Source organism: Brienomyrus brachyistius, chromosome 3 (genome assembly GCF_023856365.1).
Source record: "Brienomyrus brachyistius isolate T26 chromosome 3, BBRACH_0.4, whole genome shotgun sequence".
Taxonomy (NCBI): Eukaryota; Metazoa; Chordata; class Actinopteri; order Osteoglossiformes; family Mormyridae; genus Brienomyrus; species Brienomyrus brachyistius.
In genome coordinates this window covers 32,049,539-32,066,166 of record NC_064535.1, presented here as the reverse complement: position 1 = coordinate 32,066,166, position 16,628 = coordinate 32,049,539, and positions in this window count along the sequence as shown.

Below are 16,628 nucleotides of genomic sequence, written 5' to 3'. Positions count from 1 at the left end.
CGGTTCAGCCTAAGCTAGCTAACATAGTGTAAGCTTGTTGGGTTTTGTTGTTTGTGGTGGACGTCAGGTCAGGTCAGGTTGGGGAGCATGCGCTGATGCAGTGCAGGATCCAAGCTAGTGACCCCTAGGCACACACATGGTCCCACACCCCATAAACGGCCATCCATCTCCCACACCCAGGTGTTACGTGGGCATCTCCTCAGCCTGGTCCAGCTGCTTGGGTCCTCAGGGTTGAGAATCCTGCAAGCTGGATCACCCACAGGGAAACGTGTCACATGGTCGTAGTGCTGTAATTGACGCTCCCTCACAGTACAGGTAATGGGATTCATTTGGGACTCCTCCAGCAACCACTCGTTCGACACAAAGTCAAATTATTGGTATCCAAGGATTCTCCGAAGAGACAGTATACTGAAAGATTTCAGTTTATTGGATAGTGACCATGTATCACAGCCATACAGCAAGACAGGGAGCACCAGGACTCTAAAGACCTGGACCTTCATTCTCTTGGTAAGATATAAAGAGCGCCACACACCCCGTTCCAGCAACCTCATGACCCCCAATGCTCTCCCAATCTGTCTGCTGACTTCATAGGAAGAGTCACCAGAGACATGAATGTTTCTGCCAAGGTAAGTAAATCTCTCAACAAGGTTGGCATTCCCCCCGCAGACAGACACACTGCTGATGGCTGTGCCTAAGAAGTCATTAAATGCCCAGATCTTGGTCTTTATCCAGGACACCGGCAATCCCAGACACTCAGACTCCTCGCTCAGTCTCTCGAGAGCCCCCATCAGAGCCTCCATTGACTCCGCTAAGATCACAGCATCGTTAACAAAGTCAAGATCAGTAAATCTTTCTTCACCAGCAGATGCCTTATACCTGCTGGACTTCACGACCCTACCCAACACCCAGTCCATACAAGCATTGAACAGAGTAGGAGCAAGAGCACACCCCTGTGGAACTCCAGAATCAACAGGGAAGAACGCAGAGATTCCACCTCTACTCTGTACAGCACTCACAGTACCAGTGTAAAGGCTGGACATGATGTCCAGCAACTTTGGGGGGATCCTGAGAAGTCTCAGGATGTTCCACAGTCAAATACTTTACGAAAATCTACAAAAGCTGCAAAGAACCTCTGCCGATATTCATGTTGAATCGATGAGAACCCTCAGCCTTCCCTACCTTCAGCTGATTCACCACCTGTGCAGTCTCAGTGAGATTGGATGATTCACAGCTGACTGGAGGATCAGCCTACAGGTCCATGGATCCAGAGATGTTGAACGCGCTAGCTGGAGGGTCAGCTTTAAACAACTGCTAAAAGAAACCGGCTCAGCAGGTGACAACTCCAGTTCACTCAACCTGACTGCAAGTCTTCGAGGAACAAATCCAGTTGGGCGTAATGCTTAGATTCCTCTGTAAGCAGAACGTGGGTCACTAGACCACAGATGGTGTGTGACTTGCTCACAGATTCATCTAACAAACGTCTCTTTATCTGCCCTCAGAGCCCTCATAGCCAGCCTCCTCAGTTCCTGATACAGACTGGAGTTGGCACCAAGTAGTGAGCTGCGACTCCTTTTGATAATATGTAGGGTGCCCTGCGAGATGAATCACCTCCTTCTGGAAACACTGGTAACACAAACACAACCCTCGGCAACCTTCAGGGTCTTATGGCGGAAGGTCTCCCACATCACATTAGAGTCAACAGTCACACCCAAGTCTGCAAGTTCCTTACACAAACTGCATGCAAACTCATCAGAAACAGCTTGATATTGGAGTCTGGCTAAGTCCAGCCTCATTCTCCTAGTAGGTGGTAGCCTACTCGATCTAAGCTGAATCTTCAGAGTAGCAACAACAAGTCTGTGGTCAGAATTCATTAACTGGGCACTTCTGTAGACTCTGCAGTTCTGCAGGAGCCTCCAGTGTCTGCCCATGAGGATTGATCTTCTTCGTTGCACCACCAGTATTGGAGTACCAAGTCCAACAATGCAGCTCAGAGCATTGGAACCAGGATCCAGCAACCCGCAGCCCCTGACCCCAGCAAAGTCAACTCTTACTCTCACCCCGGTCTCCAGACCCATGGGGACCGACAAATGAAGCCAATCTCACCCCAGTCTCCAGACCCATGCTGACCATCACAATCCTCATAGCCATCCCTTTCACTGCCAGTGGTCACATTGAAGCCACCTATGACCAGAGGAGTGTCACCTCGTGGGCACCCATCAACCACCGAGTGAAGCTGCGAGTAAAATGTCTCCCTCAACAAGACATCACTCACCACGGGCAGAGCATACACTGAAGCAATACACTCGTTGAAAGGAGTAACATCAGACACCATAGGGAGAAGCTGATCTGCTACAGCAACAACTACTCCCTGAGTATGACAGCCATCAGACTGACCAGACCAAAAGTAGGTATACCCACCTACAGATATCTGGCCACTACCCGGTCTGTGTACCTCAGAGAGTGCCGCCACCAAAATGCTGAGTTTATTAAGCTCCCCCGACAGCAGAGAAAAATCTTCATCTTGCCAGAGAGACAAGAAGTTCCACGCACCTACCCGGATATGCCGCCTCAAACCGGGACCCAGGTGCCACTGTGCAGCAGACAACACCTCAGCACGACACCAGCTTTGATCCCCAACAGACCTGACTCTATTAGGTCTCCAAGTTTTGAATCTTCTGGGGATGAGGCTAACAAAGGCTTTCTCCCATCCTCTTCATGATGGGTGCAGTCTTCCTGTGGGCGACTGCAGCAGAGCTACTCCTGCAGAGAGCAGGAAGGTATTGTACCTGCTTATTCCGAGCTGTTGTGAGTTGTCTTAGGTGGCTGGAGTGCCAGTCCTGCCACCAACTACCAAATTTTTTCCCTGCAAGTTGGAGGACTGCTTTCAGGGTCAGATGTAGTTTAACGTCATACCCAAGACTGGTGGGCTTTGAGCTGGCGAATTTCCTATCATCAGATGGTGTGTGGATGGTACATGTTCCTTGGGGTTTGTTGACTTGTTACTGTGTGTGTGTGTAATGATAAACAATCATAACAAGTGCACCACGTGTGTTATATTTTTGGGTCAAGTCACCACTCCCTCTCTGCATTTCAATTGCCCCCCCCCGTTCATTTTCCACTGGTGCCAGCCGTGGGTAAGGGTAGGAACTGGTAAATCGAAAGCTTCGCCTTTCAATTTGATTCTCCCTTCACCACAATAGAATGGTATAAGGCTCATCTAAATGCTGATGCTGCACAGATCCACCTGTCAATCTCCCACTCCATTATTTCGCCACTTGTGAACAAGACCCCGAGATCTGCTTGAGACAGTAACTCATCCCTAACCTGGAGGGCCAATCCTTCCTTTTCATGTAGAGAACCATGGTTTCAAACCAGGAGGTGCTGATCCTCATCCCTTCCTCTTCATGCTTTGCTGTACACCACCTGACTACACAATGGAAGTCATAGCTCAATGAAGCTCACAGGACCACATTATCTGCAAAAAGCTAAGATGCAATCCTGAGGTCACAGAACTGGACACCCTCCACCCCTTGGCTATTCTTAGAAATTCTGTCCATGATAACTATGAACAGAATCAGTGATAAAGGACAGTCCAACATCCGCTGGGAACAAGTCTGACTTACTGCCAGCAGTACAAACAAAGTCCTGCTCTGGATATGCAGGGACTCTATGCACGGACCCTGCACCTCATACTCCCAAAGCAGCCCCCACAGAACCCCCCGAGGGACACAATCATAAGTCTTTTCCAAGTTCACAAAACATGTCTAGACTGGCTGGGCAAACTCCCATGAACCCTCCAGTATCCTTATAAAGGTAAAGCACTGCAGTGCTCCACAACTAGGATGAAATCCACATTGCTCATCCTGGATCTGATTTTCAACCAACGGCCTGACTCTCCTCTTCAGCTCTCTAGCATAGACCTTCAATGGAAGGCTCCAGAGTGTGATCCCCATGAAGTTGGAATACACCCTCCTGTGGCCTCTCTTAAAGATAGGGACCACCACCACAGTCTGCCAGTATAGAGGCACTGTCTTTGACCTCCATGCATTGTTGAAGAGATCTGTCAACCAAGTCAGTTTAATAACATCCAGAGCCTTCAGGAACTCAGGGCAAATCTCATCCACTCCTGGAGCTTTACCAACGAAGAGTTTCTTAGCTGCCTCAGCCTCAGTGATGGGTAAGTCCTCCTCTGACTCCCCTGACTCTGCTTCTGCCAAAGGAAGACGTGTCAGTGGAAGTCAAGATGTCATCAAGGTGCTCCTAACCCCCCTCCTGGCTATATCACCAGTTGAAATCAACAGCACTCCATCCCTGCTGTATACAGCATAGGCAAAGCCCGGTTTCCCATTCCTGAGCCACCTGACGGTTTGCCAAAATCTTTGTGGCCATTTTGCATGGCCTCGCCGTACTCCTCCCACACCAGAGTTTTTGCTTCCACAACGTACAAAGCTACACTCCACTTAGCGTACCAGTCCCTATCAGCTGCCTCCCACAAGCTAAACAAGTTCAAAAGGCCTCTTTCTTCAGCTTGATGGCTTCCTTTGTCCACCACTGGGTTTGGAGGGTCAGGGGGCACTAACAACCTTATGACCTCAAGTCTGCACAGGTACGTCCGCAATGGAGTCATGGAATACGGCCCATTTGGGCTCAATGTCTCCAGCCTCCCTCAAAAGGGAAGTTCTGCTGAATGTGCGAGTTGAAGATCTCCTGGACAGAGGTCTCTGCCAGTCACTTCCAGAATGCTGTCACTATACTTTTGGGTCTACCAGGTCTGTCCGGAAGTTTCTCTCACCATCTGATCCTACTTACTACAAGGTGGTGATCACTTGACAGCTCAATTCCACTCTTTACCCAAGATATATGGTCGTAGATCTGATGATATGACTAAAATTAAACACTGATCTATGACCTACGGTGTTCTGGTGATAGGTATATTTATAAACACTCTTCTGCTCAAATATGGTGTTAGTTATGGACTGGTGTTAGTCAGACAAGATAACCTGAAATGGTGTTTATTACATAGACACGGAGAACAGTCAGATGTCGTCCCCCAAGAGAACGACAAGGGAAGTCGAAGGGAAGTGACCTCTCTCAATCACGATAGGTGAATAAGCAGTCAATTGTGAGGCTATGCATAAACCCACTACTGTGCCATGTCTCTCACCCAGGGCAACTCCAGAGAAGAATAGTGTCCAACCCCTCTTCAGGAGTTTGGTTCTAGAGCTCATGCTGTGAGTTGAGGTGAGCCCGACTATATAGAGATAGTATCTCTCTACCTCCCACACTAATTCAAGCTCCTTTCCATGTCCCTAAAACCAGGTTTGCTAGCCATGTAAGTCATTCAGACTTTGCCCAGCTGGGCTCCATGGGTAGAGACCTGACCCCCGGGTCACTGATGAGCTCCCTCCATTTTTAAGTGTGTCTGTGGCTCTTGTTGTTCCTCTATGCTTCTACTTTGCAATAATACCACGTAACATTGACCATAGAATTTCTAGCACGGAAGAAATTTCATGAACTGACTTATTGCAAATCATATGACAGTACCAAGCTTGAATTCACTGAGGTCTTCCGAGCGACCCATTGTTTCACAAATGTTTGTAAACCTGACTGCATGGCTAGGCGCTTGATTTTATACACCTCTGACAATGGGTCTGAATGAAACACCTGCTATCAGTGATTAAGAGGTGTGTCCCGATACTTGTTCATATTGTTACGATCCTCAGTCTAGGGTTGAGGACCGCCAGAAAGGTAAAGGGAAAGGAGAGGGGAAAACGAGACGACCAGGGTATGGGAAAAGGGAACACGGGACACAAAGGGATCTTTTTTTGTATTTTATGTTTATTCACAAAGACTTTCACACACAATAGGGCAACAGAGTTCGGGAGTGACACCGGCAAAACAATAAACAAAACACCACTAACGAACACGTCCCAAACTAATTCTAAACGAAAAGAAAATGACACAGACTAATCCTAACTCCCTAACCAAAACACAGAATAAGCAACACGTACGCAAAACAAAACAGCCGTCACTCCCTACGCACTTAACGGAAACCAACATACAGAACACCAAAGCCGAAACACAGTATCCGAGGGGCGAAGCAAGAGAGGAGTCAGGAGGAAGGCAATAGATCACAAACCAGAAAGCAGTCAAAACCAAAGGCAAAGGTACAGAGGGATAAGGCAAGAGACGAAAACCAGAAAACCAAAACTGTCATACACGTCATCCAATCAAAAGAACACAAGCAAATCAATAACGCAACAACCAACTGTGAGCAGAGCTTCCGCTACTCTCCCGCGCCGGCCTTTTCAACTCACAAACGCGGAAGTACCGTCGAGGCTCAAGGCGTGGCCAGGTCCGGGAGGCGGAGACGAAGGCAGCCGGACAACGATCAGGACTATCCCCCCCCCAAACCTAACAATATAATGTTGCTCATAGGATCACCGAGGCACACAAACGTACAGTGCGGTAATGGAAGCCATGACCCTACAAGTGTGAGACCATTAAGTCAATGAGGAATCTATTGTCTCTGTATTCACTGAATGCATCCTGATTCATTCATTATTGCAAGTCTGACACAAATTGCACAGACTTTTCTTCACCAGTTGAACAGCACAAAGTGCGGTCCCAATCCATTATTCCAGAAAATTCCCATTAGAAAGTAGAAAAACAAGACTCAGTTTGCTCAGTTGAGTCATAAAAGAAAAGAATGTGGCCACATTGTCTTGAAGGGTCATCTGAAACACTGACCGGGTTCCCAGCACCCTACCAGCGCTGCTGACTTCTTTCCGGAAAGTGGACCTTGCTGGGAAATATGGTCATGGGGATGAAATTATAACCAAAGTAACTGCTGTAATATCCACACTTGTCTTGTCGCTGAGTTCGGATCCTCCCAACCTGGGCCCCTTGTCTTTTGGGGATCAATCTGGAACACTTTAGATAAATCAATGCTGCAGCTGATGTTGGGGGGTGGAGTCTGAGCATGTAAGGTGGGGTCTGAGAACACAGGATGGGGTCTAGGACATGGGGCAGGGTCTGAGGATGCAGGGTGGGGTCAGAGCACGTGGGGCAGGCTGAAGATGTAGGTATCTTTGGCCAGGGTTAAAATCACACCCCAGTCCTGCCCAGCAGCAGAATCCTTCTTGTACATATAAAGTCATGTGGATTCTCCCTGTTTTGTGCTCAAAATCAGCCATGGTTTTACCTTTCAGAGAAAGGCAGGAAAAGCTGCTGCTCTCCATATCATTCACATGCTCATTCACATTTTACGTTCTCTTAGCTGGCTCGCTTTTCCTCACCACAATCTCTACAGCCCGCGCCTTTGTGGGCACACGCCTGGCTTGTAAAGGTGCCAGGGTTAAGGAGGACACAATTTTCTGGATCCTTAAGTTCCCCAAGAAAGGGGCATCGACTCCACTCCCCATGGAGCCTCCTGAGGCTCGTCTGCCCGCTGCTTCGCCTGCGCCCGAGGTTCGTCTGCCTGCTGCTACGCCTGCGCCCGAGGCTCGTCTGCCTGCTGCTTCACCTGCGCCCGAAGATCGTCTGCCTGTTGCTTCGCCTGCACTCGAGGCTTGGCTGCTTGCAGCTTCGCCGTCGTCTGTGCCTGAGACCCTGGCCAAATGGTTTTTTACCCTCCCAGGTCTTTACTGGCGGGTAACAGGGGAGCCTGCAGTGTGAGCCTCCAGGGGCTGCTCTGCTCCTGGAACAGCTGTGGAGGAAGTTTGCTGCTGTCACTCGTGTCCCCACCCCAGCAGCTGGAGAAGGCGGAGGAGATTTTGTGAAGGCTGCTGCACTTGAGGATGGAGCCGGCTTCCTTAGCAGGAGACCCCCGGCTGCAGCCACTTTCCCTGAGGCACAATCCCTGGCTGCAGTCACTTATCCCGAGGTGGTTCCTGACCGTCTCCTCATCGTGGCAGATCTCAGCCGGATTCCTGTCTCTTGGTCTCCCAGATAGGGAGAGGGCACCTGGCTCACCTTCGCTTCCCCAGACTTCGGCTCTACGGTCTCCTGCGGGTTCTCCAGCTCCTGATTGTTGATCACCTGTGGATTCCACACCTGCAAGTTTTTGGTTGCCTGTGCCTCCGCCTGCCACAGCTAAGGTTCCCTCCGTCCCTCCACCGGTGTCCCCTTCACCTCCCTCCTCGCCTCCGGCGCCTCGTCAATCACCTGTGGGTCTCCTGCCTGCGACTCGTTGGTCGCCTGTGCCTGGGCCGGCTGTGGCTGCGCCTCTGCCTGCCGCAGCTGTGGTTCCCTCCTCCCCTCCGTCACTGTCCTCTTTGCCTACCACTTCGGGCATCCCCTTGATCTGGCCTCGCAGTCACCTGCTGTCCCTGCGGCTTCCACCTAACACCCGCCGGGGGTCGCTCCAGCTCCCCATTTACCCTTGCCCTTTGCTTCTTTGCCCCCATGTTTACTCCCCGTCCTTCTCCACTATTGTTCATTTCTGTTTCCTTTGTGTCCCCTGTATTTTCTCCCCGTCCCTTGGTGCCTTTATTCCCTTCTAGTCCCTTTGTGCCCCCTGTGTTTCCTCCTTGTCTCTCTGTGCCTTCGTTCCCTGCTGGTCCCTATGTGCCACCTGTGGGTGTGCCCCCTGGTGTTGTTCCTCCATTGTCCCCTTCCTTGGTGTTCGGTTCTATGTTCCCATCCTTGGTGTCCCTCTTCGTGTCTGTGTTTGTGCATTTGTTGTCTGGCTTCCTGTCTTGTTTGTCCTTTGTGCAGGTGCTGTTCCCTGTGTCCCATTGATGTTCTCGCTTTTGTTTCCCCAGGTGCTGTCCTGTTGTGCCCTGCCTCCCTTGTGCTTCCCCTTAGGCGTGCTCGGAGTGCGTGTTTTTGGGGGGGGGCGTCCTATCCTGCCCTGATCATCCGCTCCTTCCATGTACCATGCCCCCTCGTTAACCTTGTGTGGATTCCCCGTGTTTACTAGCTGTTTCTGCTTGCTGTTAATTAGTCCTGTGTATATAAGTCTGCTTTTAAGTTTGTTTCCCCAATCCGGTTATTGTATTGTCAATCTGCGTTTGCTGCCTGTTCGCTTGTCTTACCTTCAATTAAACCCCGTATTGTCCCGACTCCTGGCGTCCTGCTCCTCCGTCTGCGTTCCGTGCGCCGTACAATGTAACATGCAGCATGGAATCTCAGGGCCCTGGGGGCAAATCCATGACCCTCCATGATAAATCCTCCCAATCTTAGTGAATGCATGTGTAATAAAATAGGAGTCAAACCCAGGGCTGGGTGTGGTGTTCAGTACTAGACATGATTAATCAGGTAGATAAAGCTAACGTTACCATTTACACGGTAAAAACAGAGCCAAGTTTCATCATTAATATTTATTGGTTTAAAATATATTTGATAACTCAGGCCAACATTTGATATGAATCAAGATGTTGGCTACTCATTTCAGTCTGGTTACATCAGAGCACGTTTGACTAACATTTTTATGAGCAGGATATTTGGGTATCTATCATAATGCCTTTAGAAAAATAATCAGAGGACATATATTTATATGTATATTTAGGTTTTTTGAGAGAAAACTTATTTTTGTCTTAGTAATTTAATTTTCAGGAAATATTTAAATATTAAAAGTCCCTGGGTACAGCACATGGAAAGCTGACAATGGCCCCAGACTCACAAGAGAGAGGACATTTTCAGACTGGAAATTTGGGGACAGGCTTGAAGTAGACTTGTGGCTCATTGGGAAATACAGCGGGAGGGGAACTGTGCGGAACTAAACGTCTCTTTGTGCGGGAGGCCGGGTTGAGGGAATCTCCGGAAGGAGCTACAAAGGCGACTTGTGTTCAGCTTCACGGGCCCGTGCCAGATCCCGGCACTGGACTCAGACTGGGAGCACTGGCAACCCCTGGGACGGCCTTTTCAGACAAGGCAGAGTCTCTGCACAAAACCAAACCAATAAACACTTCCTCAATGGTAAAAACATGCCCCAGAAAAAGGAGAGTGAGTGGGGCAGTGACAAAGGGTGGATTGTGCGCAGAGTATCAGGTCAGATGCAGTTGTTTGGCTGCGAAAATGGAGTGGGGGAGTATAATCTGAGAGCTTTTTTTAACAATATGCCCCAGAATACAAGCATCAGCAGAAACATATTCATCCCTCATGGGAGTTAACATGACTTACCTTACATCAGGTGCTCGCTTGGCCATTAGAGGCTAAAGCTAACCACATCAGTCATTCTCGTGATCCTGACTCAGAGGCTGGTTGACAAAAACAGAGAAAACCAAATAAAATCGGCAAACACGGCACCTTCCTTCAGCTTGGCTGCTTTTCCAAGCTAACCTCAAGGAACTTGCTGCTTCTTTTCATCCATATTACATAGCTTTAGTCTGACTTCTTATAAAGCACCGTTTTAGTTTTATTGAAGAAATGTATCGAGGAAAAGCACTGGGAAACTGGCCAGTTATGACAGCTATTGTCTTATTAGGTTGTTGCTAAAAAAACCCACTTGTGTTTGGTAAGCTGGCAGCAAAGTGTTTCCCTAGTAGGTCTGTGGATGCCTTTCAGCATACTCAAACACGCTAGTGACAAAAGCCTGGCCGACCACTGCACTCTGCATGTAGAAAAGTCTGTGTGCTTAAGATTGAGTCTGAAGTGCTTTCTGCTTTAGTGAGAGCATAGCAATAACAAAACTAACAGTAAGAAAAACAGAACATGACAGTAATAGTCAATTTTTAATAACCTAGAGCATTATCCTGATCATAAGGACATAAGATGGTCTACAAACCACAAGACGACCTTCAAACCGTCTGGCAAGTCTGGATCTTTAATAACAGAATGCTGGCAGAACTGGAGCAATTTAAGCCATTATTCCAAATCATATAATTTCAAGGGTGATTCGGATAATGTAAAAAGGCGCCGGAGAACTCAACAATTTTTCAGTCAATAGGCTGTACAACTTTCCAAGAGCATGAATGATAGGCAATGAAGGAAGGACATCCATTCCAATCGTAATCTGACTTGATTGTACAATAATCTTCTTTCATAATTTTGCTCACATTATTTTGGTATAATATTTTAATTGCATTCATGCCTCCAGATGTTTGGTCCATATAGATTTGTTTTTCTTAAGTAGAGGAATAATAAATTGAAACATTTTGTGAAGTCTGGTTTTATTGGAGGCTCTGTGTTTCCAGTCAGTATGTCGGTTGTACATTCTAGGTTACAACTAAAAGACAAATTGTAATATGGATTACAAGACATTGATTATGGCATTTGCTTTTCCTAGAATCAGTTTTTCTCAGATCCAAGTGGCACCTTCTTGCTTTGCTAGTTATTGCTTTTCTAGGGAGATACTGAGTTCAGTTTTTAGTGTTTTCTTTTATTACAGTTAAACATTCATTTTCATGAGAATCTCCCTGCTGGATCTGCTGACCAGCGTCAACCATAAACCATCAAACTTTCATGGCGAATATATTTTTCCACGGCTAAGTTTAAAGGCCGTCACAGTAGGCTGAGCGTATTTTATGTTTTTGGTAAATAAAATATTGGATGTAAAATGATCACTTGGAACCTCATCTTCTGTAAAACCAACTGGAACTCAACATAAACGCAACATAACGTCGATCCAGGCAGTCATTTTTCTGTACATCCCAAAAACAACACACACGTGCCTGGGAAAGATGGTCTCCCTCACTTGGGCTGACATAAGTGGTGACACCCCTCCTCCAGTTTCGGTAGAACAGAATGCATAATATTCTGCCTTGGCGCAGGGAGTAAGTTTGCCACCATTCCTGACTGCTGCTCTGGACATTGGAGGTGTGATTGGATCGTGCTTTTAGTCCCACCTAAAACATGGGGTAGTCTGTACCAGTTGGCTTTTGCTGCGCAAGCAGCCCATAACATCATGGCAGAGTTAATGAGGTATTTGTGCACCATTCTCACCTTTTTTCATATACCTATGCATCGGAATCAAGCTAAATGTAAATGTACAGCTAAGTATGTGCTGTAGCTGCCTTCTGTCTCTAAGAGGATGGGACTTTGATCCACAATGATCATCATTCCCTCATGAAAGTGCAGTTAAGTTCGTGCCTGGAATTACAAGTACTCATAACTTTGGGAAGTTGCTGTCACTTTTAATTTTGCATGGTTGGACTGAGAAAATAAAACCACAAGTCTTAATGTCTGTGATAAGACTGGTGATGTGTCTTTCATCAGAACCAAGAGGCCTACATAACCTCTAAGATGAAACTGCCATGTGATATGGAGAGCTCAGACTTGCTGCTAGCCCTACAAAGACATTTCACCACTTGACATCTGGGCTGCATTCCTACAGTCATTTACCTGATGCTTTGCTCACACAACCGCTAAGATTGCACTTGTATCTTCTGGATTTACTAATAACCCTGAACCCTTTGCATGCATTTCCAAGATTTTATCCCCAGTGTCAAATGAACTGGTTAATGTGATTAAACTATTATTTATATCTGACAGATTTTACAACCACAACCCTGTAAGAGACTTAAAATGGCGTCCAGAAATAAATGAAAGAAAATGTTAGACCATATATTTGTTCCAGTCTTACTTTATTTACATGGATCTACATGTATGATCTCTTATGTGAATTCTTTTATGTGTTCCTCTAAAAGCTCCTCTGTGAGATCCTCTTATTCCTCTGTATTATGTTCTGTGTGTTGCTCTGTGTGATGTTCAGTGGGTTGCTCTGTATGTTCTTCCACTAGGTGCTTCATTCTCTTTGTTCTTCTATGTTTCTTCACAGGTCACTACATTTACAGTATATGCCCATGTGTTCCACAATGTGCTCCTCCATGTGTTCCTGTGCATGTTCCTGTGCATACTCCTCCATGTTCTCCCTACCTTTCACAGCATGAGGAATAAAATGAGATGTAACGGAATATCTCATAGAGTGATTCACCAAGGATACATGATGTTCCTCTGAACGCAGAGCAGACAACCACATACCTGCATGCAAAATCCTGATGTTGGTGTGTGGATTCCTCACAGGAACAAAACCCAACTCACTCTGTCTTCTTTACAAATCTACATTCCAGTGCCTCCTGCACTTTGTCAAACTCTGAGCACTACAGGCACCCAATTCCTATTCAGAGTGGATGGTAGAGTATGTTTCCTTCCTGGTAGACAAACGACTGGACAAGCCACACTCGTACTGTCCATGGTGTCATGTTCTCCTGTTCTCCACGTTCTCTCACCCCATGCCCCTTAGAGCCAGGAAGGACAGTGGGGTCATGCCTGATGACTCCCAATACCCAAGAATGACTACGGACCTGAAGTATTTGGGGATTGAGTGAAGCGGGACAGTGGTGAAAACACAGTCCTGTGCTTGAGTACAACCAACAATGTTCTATTAAATGAGATGCTTTCAAACAAGTTTGTCACAGTCTACGTTATGAACAAGAACAAATGGTGGAATTATGTAAAATAAGTGCTTCACTCAGTACGGTGCATTGGTATTAGTTTTCTAATCCGGGCTTTTAGGTAATTTACCTGTTTTGCTTTTCATTCTACTTACTAAATACCACCTTTGTTTTCCAGTAATTCAGATACTGACTGTTCCAGGACAAACACCACTCCTATAATCCACTCACGATATCCCAACTGCATCGTGCTCCAGGTCCCAGCCGAATTGATGGCACTTTGCTGGAGAGACATCCCAGCTATAAGGAAAGTCCCAAAATATCCGGGGAGTCTCACCAAGAAGAACATAAGTGAGCCAAAGGGAGATAGAGCAGTCTGTGAAGCTTGAGAGGAGAGCCCCCCCCCCCCCCCCCGACCACCACGCTGCCCTTCTCCACCAGTGCCCTCCCACTTGGGGCCCAGTGTGGATGTGGCAGGCCCCAACCCCTCTGTTGGCTCCCGCGGAGGTCCATACCGTCAGACTGCGGCAGCCTCCTTCCAGCTGAAAGGACTCCCACACAAACAGTGCAATGCCTGGTGGGTTTTCTTATTTAGCTTTCGGTCAAGACTACTTAATAATATTTAAAAAGACGGCAAGATGTATCTGCCGGTACCAGCCAAATAAAAAAGGCCTGGTTAACCTTTCTTTTTCCCCAGGCTTTACAGAGATGAAAATGAGAAGAAGCAGACTCTGCTGCCTGGAGTTCCGACCCGTTTGCTCATCAGCATCCAGTGATGGTGCTTTGATAGGTGCAGTCCAGCACAGAAACGCTCGATCTTCTGAGGACTCCCTGGAGTGTGAGGTTAGGCTGGCTGAATCTGGCAGCTCGTCTTCTGCTGAGGGTGACCTGCAGCCAGAAACTCTCCATGAGCTTTCTACTGGAAGCAGAATTGCCTTGACATTTAGGCTCAGTCTTTTCTGCACCCACCAACCCCCCCCCCCCCCCCCCTTGCAATTGACAGCAAAACTTTATCAAACCGAAACCAGACTTTTGTCACCTTTTGTGCTGACATAGTCATGAAATTCAAAGCCTGAACAAAACTTATGAAACACAAATGAAACCCTAAAGATAGAAGAGCACAAGGCAGGTGTACACCCTGAAAGTAATGTCTATTACAATAATATAAATTATTTTTATATATTCATCTTTTATTATTATTATTATTATTATTATTATTATTGTTATTATTGTTGTTGTTCTTCTTTTTTTTCTTCTTCTTCTTGTTCTTCTTCTATTCTTCCTCTCCAAAACCAAATAATGTGACATTATGTCAGTCTGCAGGACTGAGCTGGCCATCTAGCATGATTGTCCAATAGGATTTCTCCTTACCTAGGCTCTAATTGGCCAGTCATGACTTCTAGCTTTTGTTAAGCCAGCTAACTGAGAAGAGCCAAAATTTAATCCCAGGTCAGCCTTGCCAGTCTTCGAATCCCATAAGAGAGAAATTGAAACATTTACCACATCGAAATTTCTGCATGTGTTTCCACAATCCGTAAAGGACCCTGTGTGTCCGCGTCAATGACAACGGCAGGTCCGCGGTCAGATGCACTCCGCCCCTTCGCTCTGAGGACCAGCCTTCATTAAAAAAATCTGTCTTTGAACGTTTTAATTAAACCAAACAGGACAACTCTCATCCAGTTCTTCTGCGGCTCACATTTTAAGGCAAACAAGCTGTTATTCGCAAAGAACATCTTTTCAACAAAAGCATTAAATATGGTCTTCTTTATTTCCAACCCCTGTGGAATTGAAGTAAAATTTTATTACTTCAAAAAGCCCATTGATGTTAGTTTTTTTGATGTGAACACTTTTGAAGTTTGGTCTGTAAAGCCAAATATGTGTTTCAGCGAAGTTTTTTGTGACCATGTCTGCCTTTTGTCCGCAAATAACAATACCCAGTGTCTACGGGCCAGTAGTGTTTGTCTCTGGGACTTTTGTTGCAACTACTGAAACTTTTTGCCTCTTTTTAAAAAAAAACGTTAACAGCACATGCTAACATAAAACAAAGCCTGAGAAATAAACCTAATTGGATAAAAATGTAACATGTTGCAATATATGTCCCAACCATAAAAAAATTCATTTCATTACTTATTTAGCACTGAGTTATAAATCACCAGAATCTAGATCTTAAATGTAGAAGTCAATGTCCATATTTCACTCATATACACATATTATTCTTTTAAAGGAGTCAAAAGGGGAGAACTAAAACTCGTAAGCTGTACAGAACATGCAGTTCACTTTGCACTCTGTAAATACCTCACAGTGTACATGAGACATATAGGATAACTGTCTGGTTAGTACGGCTGAAGAAACATATGTTAAATCTGTACCCTGTCAAAATAAAATGATTATGTTGTAGGCCTATTGAAAACAGCAGGACCATTTTTAAACATAGGCCTACCTATACTATACAGCATTGACTATATAGTCAATGCTGATTAAACCGGGCTTTCATTTACAGTATGGATTTGGATGTTTCTGGACATGAAAAATCCAGTTTGCAAAATTAAACTAAACAAACAAAAGAGCAAATAAATAATAAAAAAATAGGTCGATAGCTGGAATAAATAAAAAAACAGACAAACAAATTAATTACTTGCATCTTCATACTAGGATGTTACTTAGACTATAAATGGAAATAGTAGAGACCTTGATTTCATCTAATAACAAAAACTGGATTTTTAGGGCGCTTTTTTAAATTTAATTTTGGTTTATATGGCTTATTGTTCTCACGAGCATGGGCTTGTGGACACCTTGGTTTTTTAGACGCATCATTTGCAGCACTGACGGGTAATAATGCGGCCATCCCGAAGCACGCCACACGGGGGAGACCGGTAATGCTCCGTCTGCCTTTTAACATCAAAACAGGTTCCTTTAAATTCTCCTTTATCATTAAAGCCCAGTCGTTTTTTTGCAGTTGCTCATCGTGTTCAGTCAAGCTAGCTCGCCGAAGGGGGGAAAAGGCAAATATATTAAAGCCTGAATTATGTTGAAATAATTGTATTGATTGAAATGACATGCAAGTCTGAACAACGGTTGTTTAGACGTATAGTCGTCGCAATGTACGGGACGTACAACTGATTTATATTTATGTGCACTTCTTGATCGGCTAGTACAGGAAACTACATGTAACACAATCTGGCCGGGAAACAAATAAGTAGGCCTAATAATCACAAGCATATTAATGCTATTAATATTTTACTTCGATTAGGTATATAGGCAATGAAGATAAAAGATCGCAAGAATGACTGA